At 44.6% G+C, this 12756-nt stretch overlaps 1 protein-coding gene across 1 annotated transcript in view; it reads right to left on the bottom strand.

Annotated features, from left to right (window-relative positions):
* Nucleotides 1-12756, bottom strand: part of LOC124597760 (mucin-19-like) — a 503731-nt gene that overhangs the window by 318701 nt on the left and 172274 nt on the right. The gene's annotated exons all lie outside the window — the stretch shown is intronic.

The raw sequence follows: 12756 nt of genomic DNA, 5'->3' as shown, positions 1-12756 counted from the left end.
TATAACGTAAAATCATTTTTTCTGCACAACTCCTTCAATTCTACAGACGAATGACTCTCTATAAACCGGTAGCCTGTATAACAAAAAAAAATGAACTACTTTTAAGCGTAATTTGCAAGAGTAATTCTCGTGTAATCTCTGGTATGCTTTGACCGATGTCTCACGTAAGTTGGTGCACAACTGCCTGTCACAGACTGCTCAGATATCGCGTCTACACTCGCATTATAAGACGCATCAAGCAGCAGCATTCGCCCATCAAACATGTGTTGTTGCTGCTGTGGTCCCCAGTCCGAGGACTGGTTTGATGCAGCTCTCCATGCTATCTTGTTCAAGCCTCTTACGTCCAAATAACTACTGCAACCTACGTCCTTCTGCATCTGCTTAATATATATATCTCCTGGTCTCCTCCTATGCTTTTTATCACCCACACTTCCCTCCAGTACTAAATTGGTGATGCTTGACGTCCCAGAATGTGTCTCATCAAATCATCCCTTCTTTTCGCCAGGTTGTGCCACAAATAGCTTTTCTCCCTTTGCTGTTCAGTGCCTCCTCATTAGCTACGCGGTCTACGCATCTAATCTTCAGCGTTCGTCTATAACATCCCATTTCAAAAACGTCTGTTCTCGTCTAAACTATTTATTGTTCATGTTTCGCTTCTATACATGGCTACACTCCGTACAAATACCTTCAGAAAAGACTTCTTAACTTTTAAATCTATATTCAATGTCACTCCTCTATTATTTTAAGTGTCTCATTTCCTAATTAATTCCCTCAGCATCACCTGATTTAATTCGACTATATTCTATTATCCTTTCTTTGTTAGTGTTCATGTTCATCCTATATCCTCCTTTCAAGACACTGTCCTCTCCCTTCAACTGCTCATCCAAGTCCTTTACTGTCTCTGACAGAATTACAAACTTTTCAGTTTTTATTTCTTCTGCGTGAACTTTCGTCTGGTCTCTGTACAAGCTGTAAATAGCCTTCCGCTCCCTTTATTTTACGCCTGTTACCTTTAGAATTGCAAAGACAGTATTCCAGTTAACATTGTGAAAACAATTCTCTAAGCCTACAAATACTATAAACATAAGTTTCCCTTTCCTTAATCTATCTTCTAAGATAAGTCGTAGGATCAGTATTGCCTTGCGTGTCCCTGCATTTCTGTGGAATGAAAACTGATCTTCCCCGAGGTCGGCCTCTACCCGTTTTTCCATTCTTAGGTAAATAATTCGTGTTAGACTGACAGTTCGGTAATATTCACATCCATCAGCACATGCTTTCTTTGGAATTGTGGCCATTACATTGTTTTTGAAGTCTGAGCGTATTTCGCCTGTCTCATACACTGTGCACACCAGATGCAAGCTTTTCGTCATGGCTGGCTCTCCCAAAGCTACCAACAGTTCTCATGGAATGTCATCTATTCCCGGGGCCTTGTTGCGACTTACGTCTTTCAGTGCTCTGTCAAATTCTTCTCGCCGTATAATATCTGCCATCTCATATTCATCTATGTCCTCCTCCCATATTATAATATTGTCTTCAAGGTTCATTTCCCATGTACAGACGCTCTATATTCTAATTCACCTTTCAGTTTTCCCTTCTTTGCTTAGCTCTGGTTGTCCGTCTGACCTCTTCATATTAATAAGCTTGATTCTCTGCTCTGCAACGACCTATTTAATTTTCCTGTAGGTGATATCCATGTTACCCCCAAGTGGTACATGCTTCTAAATCGTTAGATTTGTCCTCTAGCAATTCCATTCGAATACGACACACATTTAAATTGGACTATCTTCCCATTACTTCTGGTCATTCCATTTATTGACAAGGATGAGCCACTATTCATAAATGTTGATAACGGTCTAGTAAACAGTATAAACGTTTTCAGTCGGTCGGTAATTTTTTGGCATATCGGTCGACACAATGCGCCTGAATGGTCTGTGCTCACATGTTGCGTCCAGTGCAGGATTTCTGTCCTTTCTCACTATCGGTACCGGTGGCCCCTGACACCTGCTCTCGGCAAACATCTCATTAGGCCAGCAAACAAAACGGCACCTTTTGCCCCATAAACACAAAGGAGGCTCCGCTTAAAGTGCCGGAGGCTTTTTTAAAGGTCTTTCCCGGATGCGTGTCGCGCTCTGGGACGGCGCTCCTAACGGTAATGTTCCCTGTCGCTCTTTGTGACCGCCCGGTCACGACACACAGTTTCCGACACTGACTTGCTTATTTCTCCCCTGACTTTCCAAGCGGGTAATCGCCGCGTGCTTGCCGGCTTGGACGTGGGTCGTTAATTTACGTTCCGTGGCTTACGGCCAACACTGTTAGATTTGTGTGCCCCGTTGGGCCGATTTTCGCCCATTTGCGTTAGTCCGTTCATCACTCATTACAACCGTATTTTACAGCAGACGCATGATTTCATGTCTTTCCTATAACTGCAATCGGTGGATTGTGAAGAGAGCACAGAATATCGATTCAACAAAATATCTCGTTTCTCTCTCTCAAAGCAGTAGATAAATAGTTATGTTGTTTCATCAGGCGGTTGTTGTTGTTTTGGTCTTCAGTCCAAAGACTGATTTAATGCAGTTCTCCATGCTACTTTATCCTGTGCAAGCCTCTTCATCTCCGAGTAACTACAGCAACCTACGTCCCTCTGAATCTGCTCTCTGTATTATCCCTTGGTCTCCTACGATTCTCCCCCCCCCCCCCCCCCCCGCCCCAACGCTTCCCTCCTGTCCTAAATTGGTGATCCCCTGATGCCTCAGAATGTGTCTTACCAACCGATCCTTTCTTTTAGTCAGGTTGTACCACAAATTTCTCTTCCCCCCAATTCTATTCAGTACCTCCTCATCAGTTATTGTGATCTACCCATCTAATCTTCAGCATTCTTCTGTAGCACCACATTTCAAAAGCTTCTTTTCTCTTCTTTCTAAACTGTTTATTATCCATGTTTCACTTCCATATTTCACAACTTCCTGTCGCTTAAATCTATAGTCGATGTTAGCAAATTTCTCTTTTTCAGAAATGCTTTTCTTGCCATTGCCAATCTACATTTTATATCCTCCCGACTTCGACCATCATCACTTATTTTGCTTCCCAAATAGCAAAACTCGTTTATTACTTTAAGCGTCTCATTTCCTAACCTAATTTCCTCAGCCTCATCTGGTTTAATTCGACTACATTCCATTATCTCGTTTTGCTTTTGTTGATGTTCATCTTGTATCCTCTTTTCAAGGTGCTGTACATTCCGTTCAACTGCTCTCCCAAGTCTCTGACAAAATTAGAATGTCACAGGCAAACCTCAAAGGTTTTATTTCTTCTCCCTGGACTTTAATTCCTATCCTAAATTTTCCTTTTGTTTCCTTTACTGTTCGCTTAATATAAAGTTTGAATAACATCGGCGATAGGCTACAACCCTGCCTCACTCCCTTCTCAACCACTGCTTCCCGTTCGCGCCCCTCGACTCTTACAACTATCATCTGGTTTCTGTGCAAATTGTAAATAGCCATTCGCTCCCTGTGTTTTACCTCTCCCAACTTTAGAATTTCAAAGAGAGTATTCTAGTCAACACTGTGAAAAGTTTTCTCTAAGTTATCTCGTGCAAAATACTACTCTGAGTGTGAGGACGGTGAATAATCGTAGAACTGGTTTTGCCTGCTACAATATGTGCAGGTAGATATTGTCAAGGTATAAATCAAATCAGAGTTGATTTATTCCAAAAAGAACGACGTTGACAGTCTACGTACCTCTCCTGCGTGAATTCCTGAGTGGAATTACAGCGCTGACAGACAATGTTTACTTTACATTCATCTAATTACTAACGGCTTTAAGCCCGTCTTACATGAGTGACTTTCTGGTCAAAATCGACTGCTCGTTGTGGGTGCGGATCATGTGCTTGCTTGTAAACTAGTAGCCAACTCCATCCCCAGTGGGAGTTTAACGCCAGTGATCAACTGACTGTGCTGAGTGTGGGATTGTAAGACTGTGAGTGCGCTGCACACAACGCAGGCGCAGAAAGAGCGGACTGTGGCGTTGTTTGCTAATGTCGGAAGTTAACCTATTGTAGCTTCTAAATTCCTGGGAATTCAGCTAGAGCAACGTACGCATCGATGTAAACTTATTATTGTATTAAAATATTCAAATGTCTTATATATTATTAGTATTGTTATTATTATTATCGTAGTAATCTGTGGAGTGTTAAAAGTGGTGGTGACGGCATGTTAGATTGGGAAGGGGACTGGCAGATATTGTATCAGACTGCCAGAACCAAATCCTGGATCCGTGCCTGATCGCAGCATTGAGAAACTTGACAAGCTCTGAAACCGGAGAAGCCGTTCGCAACCGACGATGGCAACATGCTTGATTGGAGAATTGTCGTGTCCGTTCAACAGAGAGAACGAACTGTGGTATGGCCGACAGCTGTTCTCCATTTCTCGCCGCTGTCGAATTCACAGGTTGATCAGGTATCGTTTAAACTCGGATAACGGTTGGGACGTCCTTGTGCCGGCTGACCTTAAAAAGCTTGTTAGCCGGGTTTTTCGCTCCTCTCTCGGACAGTCCGAGGGGCCGGCCTTTTGGGGTGCAGCGAGTAGCGGACGGTGTCGGCAGCTAATTGCGTTATCCGCGCGCGGCGTCGCGTCGCCCGGACCGGTTCTGGCGGAGCTCGGCGTCACACGGCCCTGCGCGACTAATGACGGGAATTAGTCACGGCCCGCGCTCTGCCGCGTGTCGCCGGCGCGACGCTACGGTCACGCTACTCAGAGCGAACCTCACCACGGTAGTCTGCGGCGACTCTGCCATGTCACATTATTATGTGACCACCCGTTGATAGCAGCGGGAGTAGTTTATCGCTGAGGCAACAGCTCTATAAGCTGGAAGTGACTCAAGCAGAAAGCTGTAATGGCCGTTGTATTGGAATAAAAGCAAAGGAGATTCGTGTTTAATGTCCCGTCGATGAGGAGGTCATTAGTACCGGATCACAAGCTAGGATAGGCGAAGGACTCGGCCATGTCCGTTACAAAGGTACCATACGGGCAGTTGCCTTAAGGGATATAGGCAAAGACCGGAAGAGCTTCATCCTGACGGGGATTTCAACAGACGCCCTCCCAAATGCAAGTGCAGTGTCGTACCGCTGCGCAACCACGTCCGGTCGTAGTATTGGAAGAAAGCCTGAACGTTATCTCTTGCCATTTTTAACCGGACGTTGTTGTGCTGAAATACGGCATATGAAGTTGTTTGAAGATAGATAGTACCAAGTGTTCAAAAACCTCACTACTGTCTAGTAATCAGATACATGGAAGTCGAAACATTAAGCTGTAATCGACGGCATTCCAAACCAACATACTCGGTGTTTGTCTGCTATGCTGCCCGACTATGCATACTTGTTGTCTGCGCAATAATGCCTAACACGCATACTGTTGTAATTATAAAACAGATTAAGCCGGGATTTAGTGGCAAACATCTAGCCACTTACCACATGTCCACTGCTGTGCAGGGCATTAGTAGTTCCTGGTTAGCGGATGCATGGCAAGTGTGCCACCAACCCAGTTCACACCATGCGACACTGAAACATTGACGAAGACAGGACCCCACCAGTAGCAGTGCTCTATGGTCGAGCAAACACTTTGCACTGGGCTATGAATTTCGTTATGGCCTAATGGACAAGATGGGAATCATTGCATGATTTGTTCAGCTGCAGTACACAACATCTTATCATTCCACAAATGCATTACTCTTGTAGCAGTACACTGTGCACAAACTGAAATGCTCCAGTATGACAAACTCATTTCTTCACAGAAAGGTCACTCTGTCCTGTGGAAACCCACTAGTAAGATCATATCGTCGTGTCTCTCTGCCGGCCGGTGTGACGAGCGGTTCTAGGCGCTTCAGTCTGGAACCGCGCGACCGCTACGGTCGCAGGTCCGAATCCTGCCTCGGGCATGGATGTGTGTGATGTCCTTAGGTTAGTTAGGTTTAAGTAGTTCTACATTCTAGGAGACTGATGACCTCAGATGTTAAGTCCCATAGTGCTCAGAGCCATTTGAACCATTTTCGTGTCTCTCTGAAAACTTAGCCTCATCACTTTTGTTGGTAAACTATTACATCAGTCCTCCAAGCTTCGATTTGTTGTTTCTGAACAAGAAGTAGTAGTACTAGTAGTGGTAGTAATAGAAGAAGAAGAAGAAGAAGAAGAAGAAGAAGAAGAAGAAGGGCAAGTAGGAAAAGAAGAGTGGGAGAAGGTGGTAAAGTAGAGAAGGCCAAGAAGATTAGATGAAGGGGAGGAAGTACAATAGATGAAGGGGAGGAAATAGAGTAGATGAAGGGGAGGGAGTAGACTAGATGAAGGGGAGGAAGTAGAGTAGAACAAGCGGGAAAATTAGAGTAGAAGGAGGGAGCCCAGTGAAGTAGAAGAAGGAGGTAAAATATAAGAAGGCAAAGTGTAAGAAGGCAAAGTGTAAGTACGCCATGACCTTGCTTCACAAGTGCTGAATTAGACAGTCCTCCTCCCGACAACGTTATGCACTCTTAAGATGCGATAATGAAGAAGGTGAGTGCTCTGTGTTCTGATCCCCCGCCAGTTGGACGTCCAGCTGCCGCCACGCTGGGAACGGAGCGCCGCATTCCGCGCCTTATACAGGAGACTGCGCGCGCGGCCAGCCTTTGATGGCAGTCCGGCCTCCATCTGCGCGCCGCCCCGCGATGGCCAGGGTCACGACCTCCGCCGCCGGCTCCAAGGACGCTCGTCACGACCATCGGGATCGTGATAACGGCAGGTGCTTCCCATTCTGCAGGTGACGTACCCGACCAGGAACGTGGCCACGGCACTCTTCGCTTTTGTTTTCCTTTTTACGTCATGCCATTTTAGAGTGGAAATAGCCTTATCCAAAATAGTCTTTTGCGTGATTAGACACAAATTTTTCTTTCAAAATCACTTAATAGTAAGTGTGAGTATCGCTCGCCGTTCACAACATTTCTCAATAAATAAAGAACTAAGCAAGACATATTTAGGCTTCATCGTTTACGTTTGTCCAACAGAAATGCAAAGGCAGTCTTTTCAAATGTCGAAATATTAACCTTTTGCTCCCCAGGTCTGTATCCGCACCTCCCACTAATACCATCACGAACGTAAGTGTCCTTTATCCAGGGATTACCCTTCATCTAGAGATTACTTGTCAATCATTAAGCACCTGCTCGTTTTTCCGAAATTCTCAAGTTTGAATAGCACAAGTGGGACATCCACCATCGCCTGTTATCACTGCGTTACTTTTTGCTCCCCTTTCGAGTACATCAAATACGTGGACCGTATGCATCGTACAACTACCAAATAAAGACGTTGCAGTCATAAAAACATCCTCGTGCTTAATCTCAGTAGCGCCACCTAGTGGTAAACAGTACACGAAACCCCGCCCGGCCCCCATCGCCGTCAGTCTGTTATCGGAAGGCCACTAACGACGAGAAGAAAAGTTCTGTTTGGAGCTTCTATTGATCGCTAACAGCACTATTCCAGTCCACCGCAAGCCGGTGTTTGTGTGAATCCCTGATGCATCATTCAAGGACAAAGGAAGAGTAATGTCCTGCTGACAACGAGAGACGTAGAACAAACATTGGCTGAGCAAAATGTACTCCGGCATTTGCATTAAACGATTTAAGTAAACAACGGCAAACTCCATCATGGACGCCAAATCAGGACTTGAACACATTCAGGGTATACCTTACTCCTCAAATCCCTGCCGCCTCGAACTCGAGTGAACTTTAGCTTTCAACGACCGCCGTTATCGATATTATTAATCATAAATAACTGGTTTGACAGCCATCGTGGTGTCCTTATATACACAGTAATCAATTCGCATAGCCAAAATACACGTCTTGACGTCATGGACACAAAGAACGAAACAGGAAAGTCGTGGTGGTACACAGCGCGCCCGTATGTGAAGAAAAGTCATGTTCAAGAGCCGCTGATAAAATAATTCTTTATTTACTACCATCAGAACTTCTTCAGGTATCATAAAATTAATGGTTGAGAAACACCGTTTGGATCACTATTTTTGTTATTACTAATAATAGGTTTCGATAGGACTAGCACATTACCTTCAGATGTAGTGCTGCAAGGTACAGTTCGTCAGCCGTCCTTAATCTAAAAAAAGACAGTGATCAACGTGGGGTTTTCTGTCATTATACCAACGGGGGTCACGGTTTCCTGAGACATGGCGCTAATGATATAAATTTACTTACAACTGTCTACATGTCAACGCTCTTACTGTGGAGCATTATGGCACAGAAGCCAACCCGCGACACTCCCGTCAATAGTAAAATACATGGCGCAGCAGAAACAATGACTTATTTTAAACGTTTTATTGGACCATGAATATATACAGCTACACGCTATTAGTGTGCGTTCTTCGAAATAAAACTTCATACTATTTTATTACTCATGTCCACCATTGTTGTCGATGCATCTTTCGGCACGAACGCCCACACTCGCCGTAACGTTGCGAAGAGTTCAGTTTATGGCCTCGGTTTCAACATAAATGTCGTTTTTCACGTTCTGAATTCTTGTTAGCGTTTTAGCATAGACTTCGCGTTTCAGAAATCCCCATAGTAAAAAGTCACAAGCCGATAGATCGGGCGAACGGGGTGGCCTGTTGGTGTAATGAAAGCGGGAAACAAGACGCTCTGGAAACATTTTAGGTAATACTGTCAAGGACGTTCTCTGGCTGTGTCAGCGACTGCAGCGTCCAGCTGCAACCACAATGACTGCATGTGGATATTCTTAACACGGGTTTCCTGCATTACGAATTGTTGCAAAATAACAACATGTAAATATGATGTGCCACCTGCACCGTCCTCAAAACAGTTCGGGCTAATAACATCTGCGCAGACATGGCAGACCCTACAATAACTTTTGCGCAATGAAGTGGTCTTTTGGGCATTTGACGAAGATTAGTCAGTGTACAGTACCTGTTGTTCAAGCAGCCCGACAACGAAAATGGCACTCGTCAAACATCATGAAATTAGTGAGAAAGTAGGATTGAGTGTTGACAATTTCCAGAAACTGTGCACAGAGCTTGTGACGTGCTTGCTGATCTCTGGTCACTAACTGTTGCACAACTTGCAGGTTGTATAGGGTGGTCTACCGGCTGCCGACTTATTCGTTGCTGATGCTGTCTGCTGCGCCATGCTGAACACGTCTCGTCGTCAATTTCTGGTATGGAACTTGAGCATTTGGTGCAACGTCATAACGTTGCCGAAACCAGCGCTGCATTCCTGCGACACTATCACCACGTTTGAGAAACGTTTCAAATGTGATTGGACGATGTTCGTTTGATGAACAACTCACACTGACTGGTAATGTACTGAACTGAACCAATATCACCAGCTGAAAACAGATTATTGTTTATGTCGTACCTTGTATGTTATACAGTGAATAGTAAAATGTAATGACACAGTAATCAATCTTCGTACGCTGTGGTAATCAGGTTCCACTTTTATGTGAGGAGTGCACTCTACAATGTAGAGAATGGTTTTTATTTGTATTTGTTTATTTTTGACACCACCGTAAGAATTTTGCCTCGTACACTGTTGTAAATAATTTTATGATATCGGTAGCTGAAGATGATCCAATGATCGAAGCTAGTGGTAAGTATTTTATCAGCGGCTATTGGCAGTTTTGGACTACGACTACTTTTTCGAGCAGGTAAGGAGTATACAAAGTAAGGATTAGTACAAATGAAGACGGAGAATTCTGTCAACCGTAATACTAATTAATAATTTCGTGTGGCTCAGTGACTAGATGCAAGTCTTTCAATCCGACGACTTGCGTGTCTGTCCGCCGCTCGTGGTCTCGCGGTAGCGTTCTCGCTTCCCGAGCACGGGGTCCCGGGTTCGATTCCCGGCGGGGTCAGGGATTTTCACCTGCCTCGAGATGACTGGGTGTTTGTGTTGTCCTCATCATTTCATCATCATCCAGGAAAGTGGCGAAATTGGACTGAGCAAAGATTGGATAATTGTACGGGCGCTGATAACCACGCAGTTGAGCGCCCCGCAAACCAAACATCATCATCATCATCTCACTTGCGTGTCCCTAACCTGCCCCAGTTATCCAGTCGGGGAAAGGGGACCTACAGTTTGATGTGGGATCCGAACCAGTTGTCGTTTCTAGCAACTCTTCCCATAGTTGAGGGGTGAAGGCCAGGTTATAAAGCAAGCTGCGCAATCTATAGTGGGACAGGGATTCGATCCCGCGACCTCTCGGTTTCCAGGCACGTGCTTTTTCTTTCTTTCATTCTATAAGTTTCTTCGTAATTTTTCGTCAGTGGTCTTTGTGGACGTCGCACGACACCTCTCGAACTTCATCGATGCAAACATCGCTCAGTTTTTTCCACAGGTGCCTGATTGAATACGCCGAACTCACGTGCCGGCCCGGTAGGCCACCTCTTGATAATGTGTAAGCTTATTTGTCCGTCGCTAACATAGAAGACCGCAAACCTTCTTTCCTTCCCGTCTGGGCAAGCTGTGCAGTGACAGGAGTACTTGTAAAGCTTACTGGGACAGGGTAAATGTTAGCTACAATGAAGTCGATAATTCGATTGTAATATTGGCATTTTAATTTGATATCCCCCAAAACTGACAAAATTTGCCGGCCGGAGTGGCCGTGCGGTTCTAGGCGCTACAGTCTGGAACCGAGCGACCGCTACGGTCGCAGGTTCGAATGCTGCCTCGGGCATGGATGTGTGTGATGTCCTTAGGTTAGTTAGGTTTAATTAGTTCTAAGTTCTAGGCGACTGATGACCTCAGAAGTTAAGTCGCATAGTGCTCAGAGCCCATTTGACAAAATTTACAAAAAAAAAGTGAATTTCTTTATCCACTCACACACTCCTGACAATGGCACATTAACAATTTGCAATTACGCGCCCCTATTACCGGCAGCTGCGTTGATAAATACTCAGCACCTCGCAAGGATAACTACCAGATCGAGAACATTAGGTAAGATGTTGGAAGTGGTTAAGCGTTGGTGAAAATCTCGCTTCTGAGCACACAAAGAGCTCTAACGGCAGAACTCTGCACGGAACACGCGTTCGTGCAGTGCTGCGATACAGAACGTATATCTCCCTTCGAAGACGATGGCCAAGACGCCGTTTCCAAGTCCGTACCGCTCGATGCTGAAGGCGAAGTCCACTCTTTCCACAACGGGTAGCATTCATCTCACGCTAGGTGAGGAGAACCCTACGTCATAATGACGTAACGCTACGTCATCGTGACGTAAATAACCTAAATCGACTAAATGAGTACGTATATCGATCTTTGCAGTTGTATCGATTACGTCAAAGCTAAATGTAAATACATGTGTAAAAACGAAGTGGCAGGAGTTGTGTGATATGCTCATCCCAGCTGAATGAATTGTTAAATGTAATCCCAACAATTTGCGATGTTATTGTGTATTTCATGAACATAATTAATGTCTGAGCGAAGGAGCCATAACGAAATAAAAAAAACAAGCTTATCATTCTTTTTAAATCCGATGAATCGTGCATAAATCGTGTGGACAGAAAAGTGAAGTAATTAATTGTTAAGCTGCAATCCAAAGAATGAGGGATGTTATTGTGTGTTTCGTGAACGTAACGAATATCTGAATGAAGGAATCATAACCATAACGAGAGTTAAAAAAGTGTCTAGTCATGTTTTCAATCCGATTAATGTTGAATAAATCATGTGAATAAAAACGTGAATAGGAAGAAATTAAAGTGTTTCGTATTTTTAAAAAATGCAATGAATTGTACATAAACCATGTGGGCAGAAACGTTAAACTGAGAAATTGAAGTGGTTCTGAAGATAATTCGAAATGTTGCTAGAAACATTAAACCATCTAGTTACCTTTAATTTTGCCTTCGTGTTGTAAATCAACTAAGAAAGATAGTGAAATCTTTCACACTATCTTCATCGATCTGCTCGAAAGTTCTCTCATCTCCGTTAGAGCCCATGTTCAGAACGACGTACACGCTAGCAACACCGGACAATAGGACAATGAAAGCATATAAACAAATAACAATGCAGATTCAAGACGCACACAACAGTCGATATATACAGAATGCACACAACAGTCGATAGGACAACTCGTGAAACTCACGATGACACGTGCCTACGTCACTATGACGTAGGGGTCTCCTCACCTAGCGTGAGATGAATGCTACCCTTCCACAACTCTCCCGTCTCCCAAGCGTACGAAAACGCGGTGGAAGAATACTCAGTTTCAGCCAATGTCGAACGCTCTATCATCGCCGAAATCCCTCCAACGGCATTTCTGAGATCTACCCAATGATTGAGTAGGTCATAACGCCCCTAGGCAAACGAAATTCCCGTCTTCGCCAAATGTTGCCCAGCACAGGTGGCTCCGGATGCCGGGCAATCCCCAAAAGCGCCGTATTGTCCCACGTTTCCGGTGACCGCTACCTGCCGCCCACGGCGGCCCGGCGAGCTACGGCTATCTGCACACTTTATATTCCACAATTCTCAACTTCCGACACTTCTCACTAACGCTTTAGGTTAGTGACTTAATCATGCAGACATGGCCGGCCGAAGTGGCTGAGCGTTTCTAGGCGCTACAGTCTGGAACCGCGCGACCGCTACGGTCGCAGGTTCGAACCCTGCCTACGGCATGGATGTGTGTGATGTCCTTAGGTTAGTTAGATTTAAGTAGTTCTAAGTTCTAGGGAACTGATGACCTCAGATGGTAAGTCCCATAGTGCTCAGAGCCATTTGAACCATGCAGAC

This window comes from Schistocerca americana, chromosome 1 (genome assembly GCF_021461395.2).
Source record: "Schistocerca americana isolate TAMUIC-IGC-003095 chromosome 1, iqSchAmer2.1, whole genome shotgun sequence".
Lineage (NCBI taxonomy): Eukaryota > Metazoa > Arthropoda > Insecta > Orthoptera > Acrididae > Schistocerca > Schistocerca americana.
The sequence above is the reverse complement of the archived record's forward strand: the minus strand, read 5'-3'. Positions and strand labels throughout refer to the sequence as shown.